This window comes from Lissotriton helveticus, chromosome 1_1, assembly GCF_964261635.1.
Source record: "Lissotriton helveticus chromosome 1_1, aLisHel1.1, whole genome shotgun sequence".
NCBI lineage: Eukaryota > Metazoa > Chordata > Amphibia > Caudata > Salamandridae > Lissotriton > Lissotriton helveticus.
The window spans coordinates 1,649,610,203-1,649,630,967 of NC_136057.1; the positions used below are offsets into that span (position 1 = coordinate 1,649,610,203).

The 20,765-nt window shown below is 47.0% G+C and overlaps 1 protein-coding gene across 2 annotated transcripts in view; it reads right to left on the bottom strand.

Moving 5' to 3' along the window:
• AVIL (advillin) overlaps positions 1-20,765 on the bottom strand; it is a 316,912-nt gene that overhangs the window by 39,527 nt on the left and 256,620 nt on the right. The gene's annotated exons all lie outside the window — the stretch shown is intronic.

Below are 20,765 nucleotides of genomic sequence, written 5' to 3' on the forward strand. Positions count from 1 at the left end.
ATATTCACCATTTTCAAAGCCTCCGGGCACTTAAGAAGTTTTGGATTTGTGTCATGGTGGTGTGTCCCAGCAGGGGTTCTATTATGAGGTGATCTTATCTTTATTATTCAGCCAAACTCACATATGCAGCAGGTAGTCTCTGTGTTTAAATCATTGCATGTTTAGTTTTTCTTCCTCTTTTGTTGTTTTCATTCTTGTGTTCATGATGTTCTTATCTGGCACAAGCTAATAATTCTTGTTGTGCCCATGCACAGCTTCTCTGTCGAGGGTCTTTTGTCTGAACGTTTGTGAGTTATCCCATCACGTTTTCACTGGGTGTGGGTTTGTGTCTTGCAATCTTCCACCAAATTGCAAAGATTTGATAGAGGTGCATGCATGTTTGTGGTGAATGGGTGCTTGTGTTGTATGGTCCCACAGCTATGTTGTTCTGTGATTAATTGTCTTTGCCTGGGTGAAACATATTAGCCTTTGTTCTTTTAATGTATGTCTGTATATTAATATTATGGTCATGTAGGTGTCTGACTTTTTGTTTAATCTGTTATGGTTTGTATTTGTATTTGCTTTTATTAAGCGTGACAAGGGATATCACAGCGTTAGGAAAGCATTATCCTGAGATAAGAGTGGAGAATGTTCGGATATCCAAGAACAGGGGGACCTAGACTAAATAGGGCTGCAAGTGTCAGTGATTATATCCTAGGGAACAGCCATGGTTTCAGCTTCTTCCTAAAAGACATATAATCGTCTGTAAGGCAGAGGTCTAAGGGAAGTTCATTCCAAAGACCGACCGCCAGATTAGATAAGGAGCGGCCCCCTGCTCTAACTTTCTTGATGCGTTTGATTTTGGCCAGAGCGTGATAGCAAGACCTCAGTTTTCATGAAAGGGTGTAGAATCCAACTGTGTCCTGCAGAATTCGGGGGGCACGCTTGTGTAGCGCTCTGTGTGCATAACACAGGAGCTTGAACTTGGCCCTTTGGTGCTCAGGCAGCCAATGGAGTGCCCTCAGACATTCAGATGCCAAGCTGTATTTGCTTTTATTGCAGACCAGCTTGGCAGCAGCATTCTGGATCACTTGCAGTTGGGAAAAAAGATACTCAGGCATGCCCACATAGAGCGCATTCCCATAATCTAGTTTACTAAAAAGTAATGCCTGGGTAATAGTCTTTCTACAGTTTAAGGGGATCCATGATAAGAGTCTTCTTTGTAGCTTTAGCATGGCAAAGCTGTTTCCCTTTTTCCGCACAGCGCTCGTACTTGATCTTGCATGGTTAATGCATTGTCGATGAGTATGCCCAGGTTTTTTGCAACTCGTTTGGGTTCAAGCGCAGCTCCTAGCAACCAGACTACCAGGTATTGTCCCAGACAAGGTGAGCCCCTCCAAAAAGCAGAATTTCAGACTTCTCAGCGTTTAGTTTCAGGCAATGTTCTGTCATCCAGGTTGCCGTTTCTGAGAGACAGTTGATTAGGTTGTTTCTGGTATCCTCATGCTTTTCTTCAAAGGCAATTAGTAGCTGCGTATCATCCACGTAGGAGCAGATATTGAAGCCCCATTTCCAGCCGATCTTTGCCAAAGAGGAGACATAGGCATTGAAAAGGGTGGGGCTCAGTGAGGCTCCCTGTGGGACACCCTAGTCGATAGCTTTTGAACTGGAGGAGAAGGGGCCCATTTGAATTTTTGTGTTATGATACGTAGGAAGGAGTTGAACCGCTGAAGGGCTTTCGAGTGTAGTCCCTTTTCATGTAAAATGCTCATCAGGTGGTCGTGAGATACGGTATTCAATGCTGCTGTCAAGTCCAAGATGTTCCCATACCATGAAGGTGTTGATAGGAAAAAGAGAGACGTGCTGGCGATTGTGTGAGACAGAGTAAGAGGTTGGTGAGGCAGCTTGACGTGGTATCAACTAAGTTGCCTTTGGAGTGTTATTCCAGTTGTGATGGCTGGTAGAAAGCTGGAGGGAGTTCACAGTAAAAGGATCTTTTCAAAGGCTGTGCCTCCCTAGTTCTTTCTTGTAACCCTTGGTGTTTTCCTGTGCCTCCTGTTTCACCTATTGTTTCGCTGTGTCTCCCAGACCTAAAGTGTCTTTTTTCATTAGACTTTCCCTTTGCCTCTTGTTATTTCATTGCATTCCTGAATCTTCCCATGCCAGTTTCTTCACAGGCCAGTGTCTCCTAAGCATGTTCCCTGCCTGTACATCCCTACCCTTGTTGGGTTTCTCCAATGTCCGCCTGTGTGAGTCACAGGCATCAGTGTTGTTTCCGCCTACATTGTTTCCCCAATGTTTTACAATGTCTCCCTGCACCCATGTATCCCATACCGGAGATGCCTCCATGTTTGAATCTTCACATCACTTGTGGCTTTGTGCATCCCTCATGGAATAGGTCTCTCTTTGACCATGATACAAAATCCCACATTTTCACGTGTCTGCCTCCCTTTGTCCATATTGCACCAACTATTTGTCCCTTCATCTCTACCAATTTATATACCCAGGTAACACGTCTTCTTGTGGGTCTCTACACCTGTATCTCCACGGTAGCTTCCCATTACTTGTCAGTGTATTGATATGTCTGCCTGTTCCACATTGGCCAGTGTCCTTATCCAGTTACATTACGTCAGTGTCTTTTCTGCATCATTTGTGTTTTGCCATGTCTGTACCTTACAATATCTGCTTCTGCTTATGTTGCCGCCCCAAGTCCTCAATATCTGTAACTGCTCTTGTTGCTGCATGTACATGTGTCATGCTCTCCATGTCACGAGATGTCCACATCGCCCCAGTGTTCTGCTTTTGTCACCCATGTCTGTGTACATATTTGTCCATGAGTTCCTATGACAGGGCTTTCCTACCACTGTCATTCTCTGTCTCCCTTGTATCTTTGCCTCTTCCCAGGTCTGTCCCTCCCTGTCCCAGTATTTCCACGTGTCTCCCTTTACGTATCTCCCTGTACCTTTGTTTATGCAGTCTCTCCAAATGTCGCATTCTCTGCATGTTTTTCTTTCCATATCAATCTCTCCCCATCTGTCATTTCACATTGTCTTCATACTGCTGTTTCTTCCTGTGTTTGTGCCCCTCAGTTCCCCCAACCTTGTCTCTCCAGCGTTTGTGTCTCGCTATTATAATATGAATGTGGTTAGAGTATCTGCCTGTGCATGAAGGGAAGTGCTACGTATGCTGAGGGGGCCTACGTAAATGTAGCTCCAAGATGGTGCGTTTCCAATGGCAGCTTTTTTTTGGATTGAACTAATTAAGATTTTAGCCTTTTTCCTTTCCATTTGTGTGCTACTACTGCTACCTTGTTTCCCATTCATGTGAAGGCAAGACCCTGAAGTATTGAGGGTCTGTGGGGGGTTGTGGGGAGGGTTTGATCTACTAACACTACAGCGAGCAATGAGAAGCTATTATGTAAAATATAGGGGTTTAGTCATGCTGTGGCATGTCAATTTAGGTTGTCCAAAGATGACACTGATTGGCTTGAGTCTGCCTGGAGAGAATCCACTAACACTGAGCGTCAAAGGTCTTCATCTACTTGAATTCTGTGACACTGCAAGTATTATGGAATGCCTCATCACCACGGGACTGATCCCCACATAAATAAAAGTGCACCTGATTTGATTGGCTTCCTTCTAATTATCATTTGAAGCTCAACTGTAGAGTTGCTGATTCTCTGACTCCCACCCCTCCTCCAACTGCCACAGCTCTGGACTGTAAGTTGGAGTGTGAGATATTAGTTACCATTTTATTTCAGCGTATGTCTATATGCACCAGCAAAGGGGAAGGACTGAACCAGAGTCAGGACTCCACATTGCTGCTCTCCTTTGAAGCAAATTATATGTTCTTAGAAATATGAAAGAAGCCAGCTTATTCAGTGAAGCTATGAAGTTAGATAATCAAAATGGCAGATAACCATGTTGTTAGACTTGGTCCTTTCTGCAGGGTCATCCCCAAATGTTTTGCCTTCGCCCTCCTGTTTTCTGAACCCATTTGTGTTGGCATTTAGGACCCTGCAAACTTTACCACTGCTAACCAGTGCTAAAGTGCTTTTGCTCTCTCATTATGAAATGGTAGAATTGGCTTACACCCAATTGACCTATTTAATTTACTTGTAAGTCCCTAGTAAAGTGGTACCACATGTTCCCAGGGCCTGTAAAGTATATGCTACTAGTGGGCCTGCAATACTGATCGTGCAACCCACTTAAGTAACCCTTTAAACATGTTCCAGGCCTGCCATTGCATCCTGTGTGTGCAGTTTTAAACTGCCATTTCGACCTGGCAAAATAAACCTTTTGCCAGGCTCACACTTTCCTTTTTAATACATATAAATCAGCTCTAGGGTAGGACATACACAGCCCACAAGGCAGGTTGCAGTACATTAAAAAATGTGGACATATACGTTTATGTTTTACATGTCCTGGTAGTGAAAAGCTCCTAAATTTGTTTTTCACTACTGCAAGGCCTACCTGTCCGCCAGGATAACATTGGAGAAGTGGAGAAGTGTGGCTCAATGGTTAGAGCGGCAGACCCTGATGCAGAGGTCTAGCCCGGGACCAGGGTTCAATTCCCCGCCTCGGCGGGTCTTGGGCTCAAAATTCCACGGACCTGATAATTCTCGCCTTGGTGCCTATTCCAATCATGGAGTCCCACTCTGCAACTCTGGGCAATAGCTTGCTTAATCTCCACAACGGCCCCCACAACGCTAAGGATGCCTGGCCTCCACCTTGGGGGTGCCCAGGAGTGGACACCTCACAGGGAAAGCCAGGATGGGTTCCACAGCAGTATTCGTACAAGTGCCTTGAGACCCTTGCGGGTGAGTAGTGCGCTATACAAGTATCAATTTACATTTACATTGGGTTACCTTATTACATTTATTAAGTGATACCTTTCAATTGGGAGCAGCTGGACTTGCTGCTTTTTGTGTCTAAAAAACTATAACTAATTCCTCTTTATTTCTTGGCCAAATTTTAGTCACAATTCTGAAAATTCCCCTTTTAGAAAGTTGGCATTTTCTTGTCCTAACAATTCGGTGTGTGCAGCCTGATCCTGGGTCACATGACTAGGTGTAGCTGGCAGCTGTTCTTTGTGTATTGCTCCCAGGGTATGCAACCTTTACAACGCAACTTTTACCACGCAGTGCTGTTACAACGCATGTATTACAACGAAAACCATTACAACGCATTACACTGGGGGGCGCTCTAGGATAAGGAATAGTTTTAATTTACTATCCAACACCTTCCCTAGTGTCCGCGGGGACTGGAGTTGGAATTGTAAATTAAACTATTCACTATCCAGCACCCCCAAGTGTAATGCGTTGTAATGGTTTTCGTTGTAATACTTGCGTTGTAACAGCATGCGTGGTAATAGCATGCGTTGTAACGTCATACATCCGCTCCCAGACAGTGAGACAAATGGAAGCTAGGTGTTGGCAGGATGGACCACTCTGAGATAACAAGGGTGAGGATTTATCCACTACCACACTTGCACATCACAAAGGCTCTGCCTGAAAACTCCCACACATGGTTTGTCACTAGTCTTTTGTGACCCCAGACAAGCTGGGGCCAGACCAGGGAGGAAGGGGATGCCTAACACCTCAGGGGAGTGGAAACCTACTGAAGCTTCTCCAACTTAAAGTGACCACCAGGTATAAATATTGGACCCTGAGACCTAACACTTCAGTACACTTCCGGACATGTGGAAGACTCTGCCAGAAAGAAGGACTGCTTTTCTGCTGAAAGGACTTACACTGCTAGAATGCTGCCCCTCTTTGCTGACCTGCCACCCTTTTGCCAAGGTAAGTAGGGCTGGACCTGCACTTGCACCTGTTGAACCCAGGACCAGAGTGACTCCAAGGGCTAGCTTGGCTGGCTCCAGACTAGAGCCTCAGGGATAGAATTATTCAGCCACCTTGACCAGCAGCTGGACTCTGCCATCTGTGAGTCCTACCTTGCCAACAGGGCTGGACTGGCCGTATCTGGTACCGGACATTCCCACAGTAGGCCGCCAGGGTAGGGGGCGGTTTTGGAACCCCTGGGGGGCTGTTTTTTGTTAACAGGGGCCGGTTTTGCAGTTTTGCAGCATAGCTTCAATATTGGCCCCCTGCAACAAAAGCGGCACAAAGCTTTCCACCGGCCTCCCGCCCTCCCAGGGCCAGCCGAGCTCTTTGCCAGGATCGGTTTCATTCCCAGTCCAGCCATGCCTGCCAAGCGATGCCACCCCAGTCCTGGGACCTTGAAGTGGGCCTCAAGATGCTCTAAAAGCCTATCTGTGGGCCCAGCAGAACCGATATCATCTCCCTGCTGCACAGCGCAACCCCAAACAGAACCAATGCATCACATCTGCTGTGTAGACATTCCCGAAACATGGACTTTGCATTACCTTCGCAACTCACAGCGTCTTTGGAACTGCCACTGTGCAATGCATGCCCAATGTAGGCCCTTGAATCACATCCCTCTAATTGACAGCCTCCTCAACAGCGATGTCATGAAGCTCCTTAGAACTAACAATGCATTACACATTCTCTCGGTTGAGCGATGTATCGGTGTGATACTCCACCACCAGAATACTCTAGTTCAGCGGTTTGGACTGGATCCCTGTAGACGGCAACGCTCCATTGTGGTCAGCCTGAACTGGTGACTTTTTCCCAGTCTAGAGTGACCAGTTATCCACTGTTGGCGCTTTGTGCATTTTGACACTGTATTCACTGCAATTTTAAAACTGAATTTCTCTGGTTCTACTGATCGGATTTTTGTCATTTTGGTCTTGTTTTATCTCTTAAATTTCTAATTTTCTAATTTGGTGGGGAATTTTGCTTGTGTTGTGTTTCACTTTATTACTGTTTGTAGTGCTGCATAAATACTTTACACATTGCCACTAAGTTTGACTGCCAAGCGACCAGAGGGTTGAGCACAGGTTAATTTGGAGTTTGTTTGTAACCTAATTTCTTACACATGTCCAATTCAAATACCAATTCTGTCGGATAACACAACTATAGTGGCCTCAGCTTCCAAAAGTAAATAACAAAAAGATTTAGATAGCTTGCACCATCTCTCTTCTTGGCATAGGTGTAACTCCCTGAACTTGACTTCATTCAACTACTAGTCCTATCCCACTAGGGTGGAGGCAACACCCTACTCACCAGCACCTGTACACCCATCTGACATTGCTCAAATGGTTCCTTCATGCAACCACACACAGCCTTAATTGACTGGGAAGTACAACAACATTACATCAAACGTCTAGGAGGTTCATTGGCTGTACCAGTCTCCCATGTTACATGCAAGATCTGTTGTGTCACCTTCAAAGGTGTGAACTCCAACATGCCACCTGGCAGCAAGATCAAGATCTCCATTGGCAAAGTAATGCATTCAGCAAAGTCAGTCTCAGGCTTGAGACCAAAAGACATATGAAGTCAACGAATAGCCTACCACTGATACACACCCAGTATTTAGAATAGAGATCTGTGAAGCTTCATCAATCCTCCAGTTGTGTAAAAAGTTATAGCTTATCTGTAGGAGGCTGGCTTAGTATAAGGTGCTCATTTATGCAAGCATAGCACCGTGCACTAATCCAGACAACCCTTATGGTGATTTTAGTGGTTTTAGACAACTTTAGAAAGCTCTTTAAGTGGTAGCTGTGGAGAGCAGGCTTCGGGCATAGTCCAGAAGGAGTGTACACCAGCTTGTTTTACCAGTTCTTAATGTTATGGTGTAGGTTAAGTGACAAAGAACCACACAGTGTAGTTATAAACATATGTATTTAATATAAACACTCACAAACACATTGCAATACATCCTACTTGGAGATATAACCACAATACACACAATACTTTGATAATAATACACGAAAGTAGCATAAATACGTAATGGTCTCCAGGGGGAGACCAAACCATTTACTAAAATAGTGGAATGCGAACCACGACTTAAGTCGGGACTGAACCCAGAAGATGTAGAAGAGCTGGGGACCCAAGGATCCACCCACGGTAAGTACCCAGGAACCCCACAGAGGCTGAGTGAAGAGTGGAAACACGACCGCCTCCTCAATACAAGTCAATGGGAAAGTCGCAGTTGCAGTTTTAAAGAAGGAAGACCCTCCCCAGCGGACCCTGAAGAAACCCCATGGAAGATGGAAGGTTGGAGAGTCACCCCACCCATGGATACCCCAGGGAAGTCAGGTGCATAGGTGCGAAGTGACGTCGGAAACCCCGTAGACCACAATGGAGGACTTCCATGAAGAAGCCGTTGGCAAAGAAGGCAAAAAAGTCCGGTGGAACCCAAAGGGATATTCAAGATTTGAGGTACCTGCAAGCAGAGAGGACAGAGTTTATGCCACTCAGGAGTGACCAGGAGGCACGGAAGATGAATACCCATTGATGTCGTAGATGAAGGAGATTGACGGTCCCCTTGAAGTTGCAGCTGTACGTAGCAGGCAATGCTGTAGAACACCAGGAGCCGTTCACAAGCTGTCCTATGTTGGATGTCAGGAGCCAGGGGGTCGGTGTCCGTCGGGAGCACCAACAAGCCTTGGCAATGGCAACCAGCATAGTATGCGAAAAAGGTGCGGTGTCTGGAACAGCGAGATCCAAGTGACTCACCACGAGCAGGTAAGTCAGAGACGGCCCTGAACAAGCAGGGGAGCCCACTGGAGCCAAAGAAGACACTCAAGAGGACCCACAGACCAAAGGCACAGGAGTAGCAAGATGACCTCGAGCAGCTCACCGAAGGACGAAGGCCCACGGTGCAGAGGATGTGGTCCAGGCGAAGATCTTGGTTGCAAGAGATGCTTGAGGCTGGAGCTTCTTGGAGACAGAAGATCTCTGGTGAAGAGAGTCAACAAGCCTTGGCAACGGCAAGCGGACATGGCGCACAGGGGTTTCGACGAGGGATACTGGCTTCAAACTTACTGTGAATGCAGTGCAGGCCTCGAGGGAGTTGCACCACCACCTGTGTTGCTGAAACTTTCGGAGTACTTAGGAGCCCAGGAACAGCAGACCGGTGAGTTCGTTGTGGTGCCTGCAGATGCAAGGAAGTGACTCCTTCAAGGGAGATTCCTTTGTGTGTCTTGGATGTCCACAGGACTGTAGAAGGGCCTGTATGGAGCACAGGCACAGACGATGCAGAAGACTGGCAGGCGGACGAGATCAGGGGCAGAAGGAATCTTTCCAGTTGCAGTGTCTGTTCCCTAAGCGAAGTCCAACGAAGTCCAAAGTACCCAAACGTTTGAAGATAAAGTGGTTTAGGATCTAAATCTTGTCCCACACAAATCTAAGGATCCACAGGTAAGGCCTTAAGTAACCTAAGGAAAGGGTTGGGACGATTCAGGGGTCTCTCCCAGAGGAGGAACTTGACAGTGGGAAGGATTCTCCCATAACCTTTGTCCAGTTTCGTGCCAGAGCGGGAGCCAAAGGCCCCCTGAACTGGTTTCAACTGGAGTATGCAAGGAGGGCACCAAATGTGCCCTTCAAAGCAGTATAGTTGCGCTGGCAAGTTCCCCCACCCGTCCCAATACACTGAGTCCTGTCTAGGGGGTGGTCACACCTCCCTGTGACAGGACACCTATTGTCCTGGCTTTTCCTGCTTGAGCTTGGCTCAGCAGCAGGAGGGCAGTATCATGTCTCTGGTCGGCAACAACTATAATTTGCTGTCTGGTCTAGAAGACTGGTACCAAGAGCACTGAGGGCCTCCCAGAGCTGCTTTACAGTGCATGGAATCATACCCCCAACACTGTTTACGTTGTTGGGGTATGATTCCTACATGTTTGATACCAAACATGACGGGGTTCGTTGCAGCCAGTTTAGAGTTCCACATAATGACGTATGGCCACTCTATGTATTGTAATGGCTGATGAACTTACAACCCGGGAGAATGGACTCCGTAGATTGTAGTGGTGTCCTGCTCATGCAGGGGCACCCTCCCACTTTTAACCAAGCACCCTGCCTTCACGATTGAAAAGCCAGCCTTAGGAGTGACTTATAGGTTTTTGTGCTGTGACCTCAGATATAAGGAAACGTATATTTGTTGTAAGTAGTGCTAGCACCAGCTTACACAGGCTGCAATAGCAGGCCTGCAGTCACAATTTGAGTGGTCTCCCATGGGTGACATAATACATGCTTCAGCCCATGTGGTTCCCCTGGTATACCTATGCCCTGGGTACCTTAGTACCATAGACTAGGGACTTACAAGGGTACATCAGTAGCCAATCTAGGAGGTACCTAAGTACTCACCATGTCCAATTTAGGGAAGAAGCACAGAGACTGGGGTCCTGGTTAGCAGGATCCCAGTCAGACTAGTCAGTAAAACATAATGACACCAGCAAAAAGTGGGGGTGACCATGAAAGCAGATCCTACTTTCCTACATAAACCTTGTCCACAAGTAACCACAGGTGCTTCTCTACCCTCCTGCAGCCCACAGTCGCGATATGAAGAAAGAGCCTGGCACCTGTAAATGAATTGTACCTGCACCATTCTCTTGTATCAAACACCGCATCTTATACAGCACTGTAATGAAGAAGAAGCATACAGGGAGGATAGGTAGGTGGGAGAGATAGCTTATTGGATCTCACCCACAAACATCTAGGACAGTAACACCACAGGAATATTGTAGCTTCAAACCGCAGCAACTTTCCAGAATACACCTGAGAATGTAGAGTATTGGGAAATGACCAAAACACCACACATTTTCCTCTTCAAACAAAACTGGAGAATAATTTCCCACACCACCCATAATAGTTCCCTGACCACCCAATAGCAAAATGCTATACAAAAATAACTGAAGAAAACAAAGAAGGAGAAAAAAAGGGTACTAACAAATGTAAAGGGCAAAAATAAGTATGGAGAAGTCCAGCACAAAATCACGGTGGAGACAACATAATCCTTCAGGTGGATGTATGACGTTACAACGCATATTTTTACAACGCCTACCATTACCAAGCAATTTTTACAACGCAGGATCCATTACAACGAAGTACCATTACAACGCATGTATTTACAACGCAGATACCTTTACAACGCATACCATTACAACGTAAGTATTGGTAAGTTTATAATATTTTTTTAAATGTAAATTAATTAAAATTAATATAATTTAATTTAATTTAATTTAATTTAAATAATTTAATTTAATTTAATCAATTTAATTTAATGTAAATTAAATTTAATTGTATTTAATTTTTACCTTGTACCCCTTTACCCAAAAACCCAAAACTGACCCTGAACCCTAAAAATACCCCTTTACCCAAAAACCCAAAACTGACCCTGAACCCTAAAAATACCCCTTTACCCAAAAATCAAAAACTGTCCCTGAACCCTAAAAATACCCCTTTACCCAAAAACCCAAAACTGACCCTGAACCCTAAAAATACCCCTTTACCCAAAAACCCAAAACTGACTCTGAACCCTAAAAATACCCCTTTACCCAAAAACCCAAAACTGACCCTGAACCCTAAAAATACCCCTTTACCCAAAAACCCAAAACTGACCCTGAACCCTAAAAATACCCCTTTACCCAAACACCCAAAACTGACCCTGAACCCTAAAAATACCCCTTTACCCAAAAACCCAAAACTGACCCTGAACCCTAAAAATACCCCTTTACCCAAAAACCCAAAACTGACCCTGAACCCTAAAAATACCCCTTTACCCAAAAACCCAAAACTGACCCTGAACCCTAAAAATACCCCTTTACCCAAAAACCTAAAACTGACCCTGAACCCTAAAAATACCCCTTTACCCAAAAACCTAAAACTGACCCTGAACCCTAAAAATACCCCTTTACCCAAAAACCCAAACTTATAATATTTTTGATAAAATTACATACTTACCAATACTTACGTTGTAATGGTATGCGTTGTAAAGGTACCTGCGTTGTAAATACATGCGTTGTAATGGTATTTCGTTGTAATGGATCCTGCGTTGTAAAAATTGCGTGGTTATGGTAGGTCGTTGTAAAAGTTGCGTGGTAAAGGTTGTATACCCCTTCAGGTATGAAAGGTTTCTGCAAAAGATTTTTATCCTAATGCACAATTCGCTGCCATTACCACCCTCCATTCCATGAACTGTGTCAACAACCTCAACTCTGGAACCATTCTTAATCCATCATATCTTTTTTTCTCATACCAATCAACCGTGCTTAGATCCCATATGTGTCCATCTTTTATTTTGATAGCATTATTAAATATGTTTACCAACTCCCTGTGTTCAGTGTACTTAGATCAATCTTGTGCTCCAATGGGTGCATGTATCTTGACAAGATCACCTACCTCCACTTATAGGTCTTCTCAGCATTAAGTCAAATTCACACTTTCTTTTCACAATTTTTCAACTTTGGCCACTTGCCAATTATTTCTCACAGAAACCTATATGCAACCATTCCGCCAGTTCAAAAGCCTTCTTGCAGTCCAAGCTATTGACCATGGCCATAAGTATACCCTCCTTCAGAGTCTTATTGGAACATTCTACCATCCCTTTTATTTAACACCTTGAATGCTATGGGGATTTTTCTCCTGTGCTGGAACTCCATGAACCCCATTATTCATGACGAGCTGGGCTCGTCATCAGCGTAGCAGGAGGCTACTGCATGACGAGCCCAGCTCGTCATGAGCGTGGAAGGGGTTAAGGATGGTATAATGAACAATTCTTGTGAGGCATGCCATAATAGCTGAAGTACCTTTCCATTTCTGTGAAGATCAAAATTGCACAGCATTATAAGTGTACTTTTGGAAACCTTCCAGTCTGAAAATGTATTCATAGTACTTGAGGCTACGTCTGCAACATAGGCCACCTCTGGCCATCTGGAGACCATATCCATGGCCACCAAAAGAAAAGGAGTGGCTGCCTCATCCTTGAGAGGGCCCACAATTTCCACCGGAATGTCCTCCAAAGGCCTATTGGGAAGCTCCATACACTGGGGAACACGTGTCTTGTGACTACTATCACATTCACAACACCTCCTGATGGCCCTTTCAACCTCCAAATAAAGGATTGGTAATCAAATGTTCTTCCTCAGCCACTCTTTGGATTTGACAGCACAAAGATGACCGTCACAGGCCAACTTAATAACTCTATTTTGGAGACTGAGAGGGGCATAGGGGTTATCACAGAGTTATCGGCACTTTATTGCAGCCTAAGTCGCAATAAAATTACCACCCTTTTCACAAGCTGGCGCTAACAGCCCATAGCACCAGTTTACCTGCTATAACAGCCGCAAAAAACATCGCCACAGATGACCCCCGCAACTATCGCTAATGAGATGCAGAGTAGGCGTTCCCGTGCCAAAAGCCACAACCACACCATTCCGCAACATTCTCAACGACCAGCCAGATCAGCGAAAATACCATAAAACATGCAATAAGGCGTGTTAGCAGCAGGAAACTAACACCTGCTCTAACCTGGTGCAAAGTCGGACGACTCCCTGCACCACAAAAGGGAGCCCAGCCCAGACCCACACCTGAAGAATAACAGATACCATGGAGCCATTGAACATGTGGGCCGGACACCTAAGAGGGCCACAACACCCACCGCCACCACCCCCAGGGGGAACGCCCCCGGGCCCCACCCAGGCACACACCACCTCCCCCGGACCAAGACACTGCACATCAACGGCTCGAAAACATGAACAAAAGCACCCGCCCAATGTCGCACAATTGCAGTAATCAACATACATGTGAGTACTGAAATCCTGAGTCATTCATTCACCACTGAAAGACCAAACAAAATGTCACATTCTAATTCATCTCCAAACAACTATCTTGAAGAGTCATGGCGGGGCATCGCTGGACAATAGGTGACTCACAGCCTGCAAGACATTATCCAAGATAAAAAGGTGTGTCAGGCACTCATCAAAGGACAGGGAGAGAGAGCGAGAGAGAACAAAAGAGAGAGAAAGAGAGAAACTGAATTAGGAGCGCAAAGCCAATAGGGCCCTTGGCTCATGCAAACATGCCAACAACTGCCTGTGTCTCTAAATTTGTGCACCCCCAAATCACAGGCCTGGCATCAAAGTCAGCGCGAAGGCCACATCACAGTTAAGAAATGCAAGCAGTAGTCAGCCTAAAATTAGGAATAAAAGCCCCTTTGTCTCAACACACAAAGCGGAAGACCAACCGAACCCCCAACCTTGGTCTTGAAAGTGGCTGGCATACCCTGCGTGAGATACCACACCAGCCCCCGACAACTCCCACACCACGAACTGCACTAATGAAAGACCAACGTGCCCACACACACTTGTCCCTGCACGACCTGCAAGGGATGCCCTTGACACATTAGTTGAAAACAACTCATACTTCCAAACGTTGCACACACATATGACTCATTGGCCTGAGCTGCGGCATAAGGTCCACAGAACTGCCGCCGGTCTGAGGAGTTCCGGTGCTACGAGACCAACAAATGCTATGGCAGGCACACCGGGGCACATGCACAATCCCTGTCACGTGGAACTGTACTGTGCACGAATGCTGCATCTGGTGGGATCACTGCCAATGGCAGTGTTGCGAATCAGTTTCCGTCTGAGTTTCCGTCTTGCCTACGTCACCTACGTCCAGCTCTGGTTCCACTGTTGATCATGCGCATTCCAGTGGCCCATGGACGTCTGCCTATCCAAAACAACAGTAGCTGAATTGGATTATGACCTGACAGAGCCCCCCCTGTTGGCCCACGAACAGGAGTGTCACCAGGATAGCCATGCATGGGATGCACTGATCTTTGGCGTATGTGCTGGCAGTTGTGCATGGGAGATTGCACAACTCCTCGTGTGCAGTGACCACATCGGTGCGCTCCCCCATTGGGCTGTGTTGCAGATTGGGGAAACGGCGTGGACTGAGCACATCTGCCCGGACCAGTTAATGGATTGTCTCACCCTGGTGTTCCTTGAACCCGACAATAACGTACAATTGGAACACATTACCCATGAACCTGCGCTGGCATTCATTTTTTTTTTCAAAACGTAATTTATTGGGTTTTTGTACATTCCCTTATACATATGCATATGATCCATCGATCATCATGACAATTCAACCCGAGCAAAGGTCCACGCCCCACTGTACGTTCTGCGCTGGCATTCATGGACGAGTAACTACGTTCCTGCAGCCACATCGGATTGTCAGCCACAGCACAGGTCCCAACACCTTGTTGGATTGTGGGGAATGCTCACACATCCCACCAGAACAATTAACAAGTCTGCCTTCGTCTGGACTCTGAATGCATGTGCGTGGAACAACGTGCATGTACACACACCTGTGCAAGGTGGTGCAGTTCCATGGTCGGAGCAGCACAGCGTGGTTTGGCAACGTTACCAACTTGGACATACTGCTGGGGTAAGAGTACACACATGGCAATGTAGCACGACATGTGATCTTGTCGGACCCTTTCACCTGATCACTGTCAGCAGAGCAGACAGTTGCCGCAGTCCAGTGGCAGAGCACTATACAGACCCCATGGGCTGTGAGTCAGTTCCCCTCATACGGGGCAATGGGTAGACGCCAAACATCACATGACTCGTCCAGCAAGGCAAGGTGGGCTAAGACGGTTGCCATCCATAATGATTTCGTGTACATTTCTGCCTCCCTAATACCTGCACCTCGACATGTTCCCATGCAGCGTGTAAGTGTCTTAAGCATATCCCTGCATGTTGTGGCAGTTGCCTTGTCTGTACTGACACACACATGCCAATAAAGTCAACACAACTTTACTACTGTGCAACTGTGATGAGTGTTGATTAGAATGACAAATCGTGTGCCTCAATGAGCATTGTCCATACACAAGGAGGGACTGACTGGCACATGTACAATGGAGGTGGGACCCTTTGGACTGCTCCACTTCTGTGAGCCACGCATTGTGTTCGGGATAGTTGCTGGCAGGCCTGTGACTTACCTGTCGTCAACAATGTGAGTGTGGTGTCCAAGCTCTGACCATGTGGAGCAATGCAATGAAGCAAAACAGAATGTTTCCACACAGATGTGTGTGAGTAGGTATGCAAAGTGAATTTCTGGTGTCACATGTGATGTAGGACACCACTTCTGACCTGCTACTGATTTGGTCATTCTTACACACACAGCCCTTTTCAATACATGGACGTGTGCCTATGTTGGGGGGTTGCGAGTTTGTCTTTATTGTACAATGAGGCCACTGCTAGTACTCACCTTCACAGTCATCCAACTGGCCATGTGGCTCAGGGTTAAACATGCGCATTGATCTCAGTTACCAGGGTGTACCTTCTTGTGCAATCATTGTCCATACATCCATCCATACCTTCATACTTGAGTGAACATAGTCATTTCACATCTGTGTGATTTCGAATGTTTTATTCACATTCTGGTGAATGCCGGAGCTGTACATGGCCATGCCAAGCCCACATTACATGGAAGCCCAGTGGTGGGCCAACCAGAGTCCTTTGGGGATTGACAAGTGATTTGGGAGAGGGAGAGTGCAGTCCGCAGCAGGATAGCTATGTAACAGTCAACCAGTGAAGATATGGCAGTCCATGTCGGGGTCCAGGTGAATGTCGCAGAGTGTTTTGGGGGTCTGTGGAAGGTGTTGTCCCAGGGCATAATGCATAGGGCAGGACCAGGCAGGGACAGGTCATATGGCGGTGATGGATGCTACTACCTCCTTCCTCACACAGTAATTACCAACCACATATTAATCCTCCGATACTTCTTCTGTGTCCGGTGTGTGTGGCTGTGTAATGACTGCATCACTGTGTGCCACTGACACATCAGGGTGAGGAGATGTGTGTGTCGAAGTTCCCGCTGCAGTTATCTGGGACAGGCTCAGTGGCAGCAATGACAAGATGATCCCAACTACATCTCGCTGGTGTTCAGCCATGGCAGCCATACTTCCAGCCTGTATCTGCTCCATGGTCTCAATTGTCCTGCGCATCTGTGCCAACGTGCCAAATCTGTGCTGTCTTCGCTGGTGCCTGTCTGACTAGACAGTTCTTGTGACCTGAGTGATGGCCCCGGGGATGTTAGCCAAGGATTGTCGGGGAGCATGGTGCGAACAGTGGGTGTCCGATAGGGACTGTAAGTGGTCCCTGATGGGACTCAGACACCCACGTATGGCATCGAGTTTGGCTGCCACAAGCTCAAAACTCAGCTGCAGCTGACGAGCCAACTCTTCCTGACAACCCAACACACAGCGTTGAAATTCCATGCGTTGTTCGGGGGGGTCCTGGGAGACCGCTGTGGTGGTGTGGGTTTCCTGCTGTGTGGTCTGTGCAGGTGGTGTGGTCACCTCGAGGCAGCTAGGCTGCCCTGCTCCTGGGGGTGGTGTGCGGAGGCTGTCTATTAGCCATTGGAGGGTGTCTGAACATATGTGCAGGTTGTACTCTTCATCTTCACTGATGGGATTTGTGGTCTGCTCTGCAGTAAGTGTTTATTTGTCCCTCTGCAATGTTAAGGGGAGATGCAGGTTAACAGTGTTTCCCATGTATGTTGCCGCTTTGCATTTGTTTACATACAGACAGCATGAAAATGCACATTGTGACTGTATTGGTGGTGCAGGCTATTTGGAGTAGTGTGGCTCACTGGTTAGAGGCAGCAGACCCGAGAGCAGAAGTCGGCCCGGGACCAGGGTTCGATTCCCGACGCGGCAGGGTCATGGACCTTGGTCAGCGGACTCGATAATTCTCGCTTCGGTGCTTACTCTAATCAGGGATCACACTCGGCAACTCTGGGCACTAGCTTGCCTAATCTCCACAACGGCCCCACCAATTCCGGGGATGCCTGGCTCCACCTTGGGGACTCCCAGCAGGGACCATCCCACAGGGAAAGCCAGGACGGGTTCCCCAGAGTTATACAGCGCCGGGACGCCCCGTTGCTGGGGCAGCTGTGCGCTTTACAAGTATACTACATTTACATTTACATTTATTTGATGGCAGACAGTGTTTTTTTTCGAGTACATGGAGGATGTGTGGTAGTACCCGTACATTGTCATCTAACAGTGTCATGCAATGCCAGATGTGAGTAGCCAGTTACTATGCACAAGCAGAACCTGTTGTGTCCACTGTCCTGTGGTGTAGGTGTTGCACTATGTACCACATTGCCGTCATTGCTGATGTTCTGTGATTGGTATGTGTGTGTGCTGTATTATGGGAGAGTCGCCCCTGCAGCTCTGTATTCGTGGACCCTTATCCCTTTGATGCGGCGTGCCTTTGAATTGTGTGCATTTTGGGGGCTGAAATGTTTGCGACTTGGGTCATTTGTGCTCTTGGACAGTTTTTGTGGCCTTGTGCATTGTTTGTCTGCTGCGTCTATGGGACGGCATGGGTTGTTGGTGCACGTAGATATTTTGTAGTGTGACCTGCTCCTCTACGGATGTGATCCACACTGTCACCTCCATGTCGAATCGGGCACCATGTCATGTATTTGGCTGCTGCCATGCTATCTGTTATGCAGTGTCACTTACATGGTCAGTGTGGCTCACACAGTCGCTTCTTTTCTGGATTCAGCACATGTGCAGGGATAGGTTGTGTCGTTGGTGTTTTAGTGGGGGCCTATATGTGCACATGGTGTACGGGGGCCAACTTGGTGTTTGTATGTGTGCTGCAGTGTGCCAAGAGTATCAGAGACATGTTCCACGGTCATTGTGCGTGTGCAGAGTGCTACACATGATTATGTTTGTGTGCCATTGTGCCCATCTTCCCCCGTCCCCCCTGTCCCTGGGCATTACTCACCCAGTGGCTGTAGGGTCAGGTCATATTGAGCTGTGTCCAGGCCCTGGACTCCTGCCACCATCTCCACACTGGTGACTGTGGCCACCATTTCCTCCAGTTCATCCAGCTCCTCCTGTGGCACAGGACTCCCAGCTCCCATCGCCGTTGGTGCCTTCCTGTTGGCGGCGAGTTTCTGTTTGGTCTGGCTTTGCACATCATGCCAGTGCCTCTTGACCTCCTCCATTAACCTTCTCGACACTCGACTGCATTGACGTTGGTGACGATGGACTGCCATATTTCCATTTGGGTTTCCAGTGCTGCAGTGGAGGTGACGAACAGTTGTTGGTAGTGTCCTATCACCTCCGTGACGATGATCCGGTCTTCCAGCAGACTGAACCTCATCTTCCTCCTCTTCTTCTCCTTCCCCTTCCCTGAACACAGGGTTCCATGCTGGTCCTCCCTGGGGCTTGTGGGGTTCGGATTGTCTTCTGCACTCGGTCCGGGTGCATCCATGGTGCTAAGTGTTTAAATTGGTTTTGGTGTGATTTTTTTTGGCTTTTATAGTGCATTTTCTCACATGACGCGTGGGAATTGCAGGCCTGTCGCTGGTTTTCGTTAATTTTGGTAACGTGCTTTGGGGCTTCGCAACTTTTTTGGTGTTCGTATTTCGCATCTTTTGTTTGTCGCGTTGGATTTTACGCGGTCATTTGGGGCGTTATCATGCTACTATTGCATGGTGCTGCCGGGTTGGGAATTGGACGTTAAGACAGTGTTATTTTCTCACCATGGACTGCGATATGCAAAGTTGCATCGAGCTAAATTTGCAAAGGTTATCACACGTTCTTGAGAATATGCCCCATATTTATCAGGCATTTCATCCCTATCCACATAAGCCTATCATTTTCTGTTAGATCCTCTCTCACATCCCAACACCTCACAAGTGTCTTATCCATCAGTCTCTTTTCAGGCCAACTTACCCTTAGATACTCAAGACACTTACCTAAGGCACAAGCCCTGCTGCCCTCCTCTGCCTATTTGTCCTCCAAAACAGCACCCCACATGACCACCTACACCTTTTTATCAAGCCATAAATCTCCCTTGACTGATTCATTATCAGATGATGTGACAGAAATGAGATGAGGTTTATAGTGCACTGCACAATTGTTTGTGACCGATATGTATTCCAGTAGAAAAGTGTATTGTTTAACTACACCACCCATGCCAAAAGTCATAATACTGGATGGGAGTCAGATACCTCAGTCAATACTGTGCCAACGTTGCCTACTTGTTTCGTTGTGTTGAGCTCCAATGCTTTACCCCATGAACGCCCTGTTCTTCTCACCTGTATGTCCCCTGCTTTCACTCACTTGCTAATCACCAGTATAATAAAGAAGCACACAGGAAGACAAGACAGTTGGAGAGATTGTTTATTGTACTTCACCCACAAACATCCAGATAGAAACTCACCACTTCAATGTTACAGCTTCAATGCCCAGCAACATTCTAGAACCAACTAGGGAAAATACAGTAAACAAAATAGAACAAAACACAGCAAGCAGAGTTGCTTTATAACCAAGTTTACATTTAATGAATAAACATATGTAGGTTATACATTGTGTGCTTTCTTCACTTGATATTATGTGCAGGATTTCTTGCATACTGTACCATTTTTTACACTATGGGGGCCCATTAGGATGTAGGGCGGATCGCCACAGCCCGCATGGCGGTGGCAATCCGCCCTACATGCTTCCCCGCTCGCCACCCATTCCCCCCCCGCCATATTAGTATGACGGGGGTTTCCGCCCAGTCGACAAGTCGACCGGGCGGAAAAGCATTTAATATGGTGGCGGTGTCTGCTAGACACCGACATCCATATCAGGATGCAGGTGGGAGGCAGCCGTTCTGTGGTGGCGATGCAGCCAAGGAAAGGCATGCGCATTTTGAAGTTGGGGGACCGTTGCGGGCCCCCAGGATGTTGGGTGGGTGGGGGGGCACATGGCAGGCACCGCACGGTGCCTGCCACGTTGTGCATGCATATGCACCACATGCATTTTTGGCATTGTGGTGGGTGATGCTGAAAGCACCACTCGCCGCAATGTTAAAAATGCAGGATGCGCCCGCCAGTGTGGCGGGCG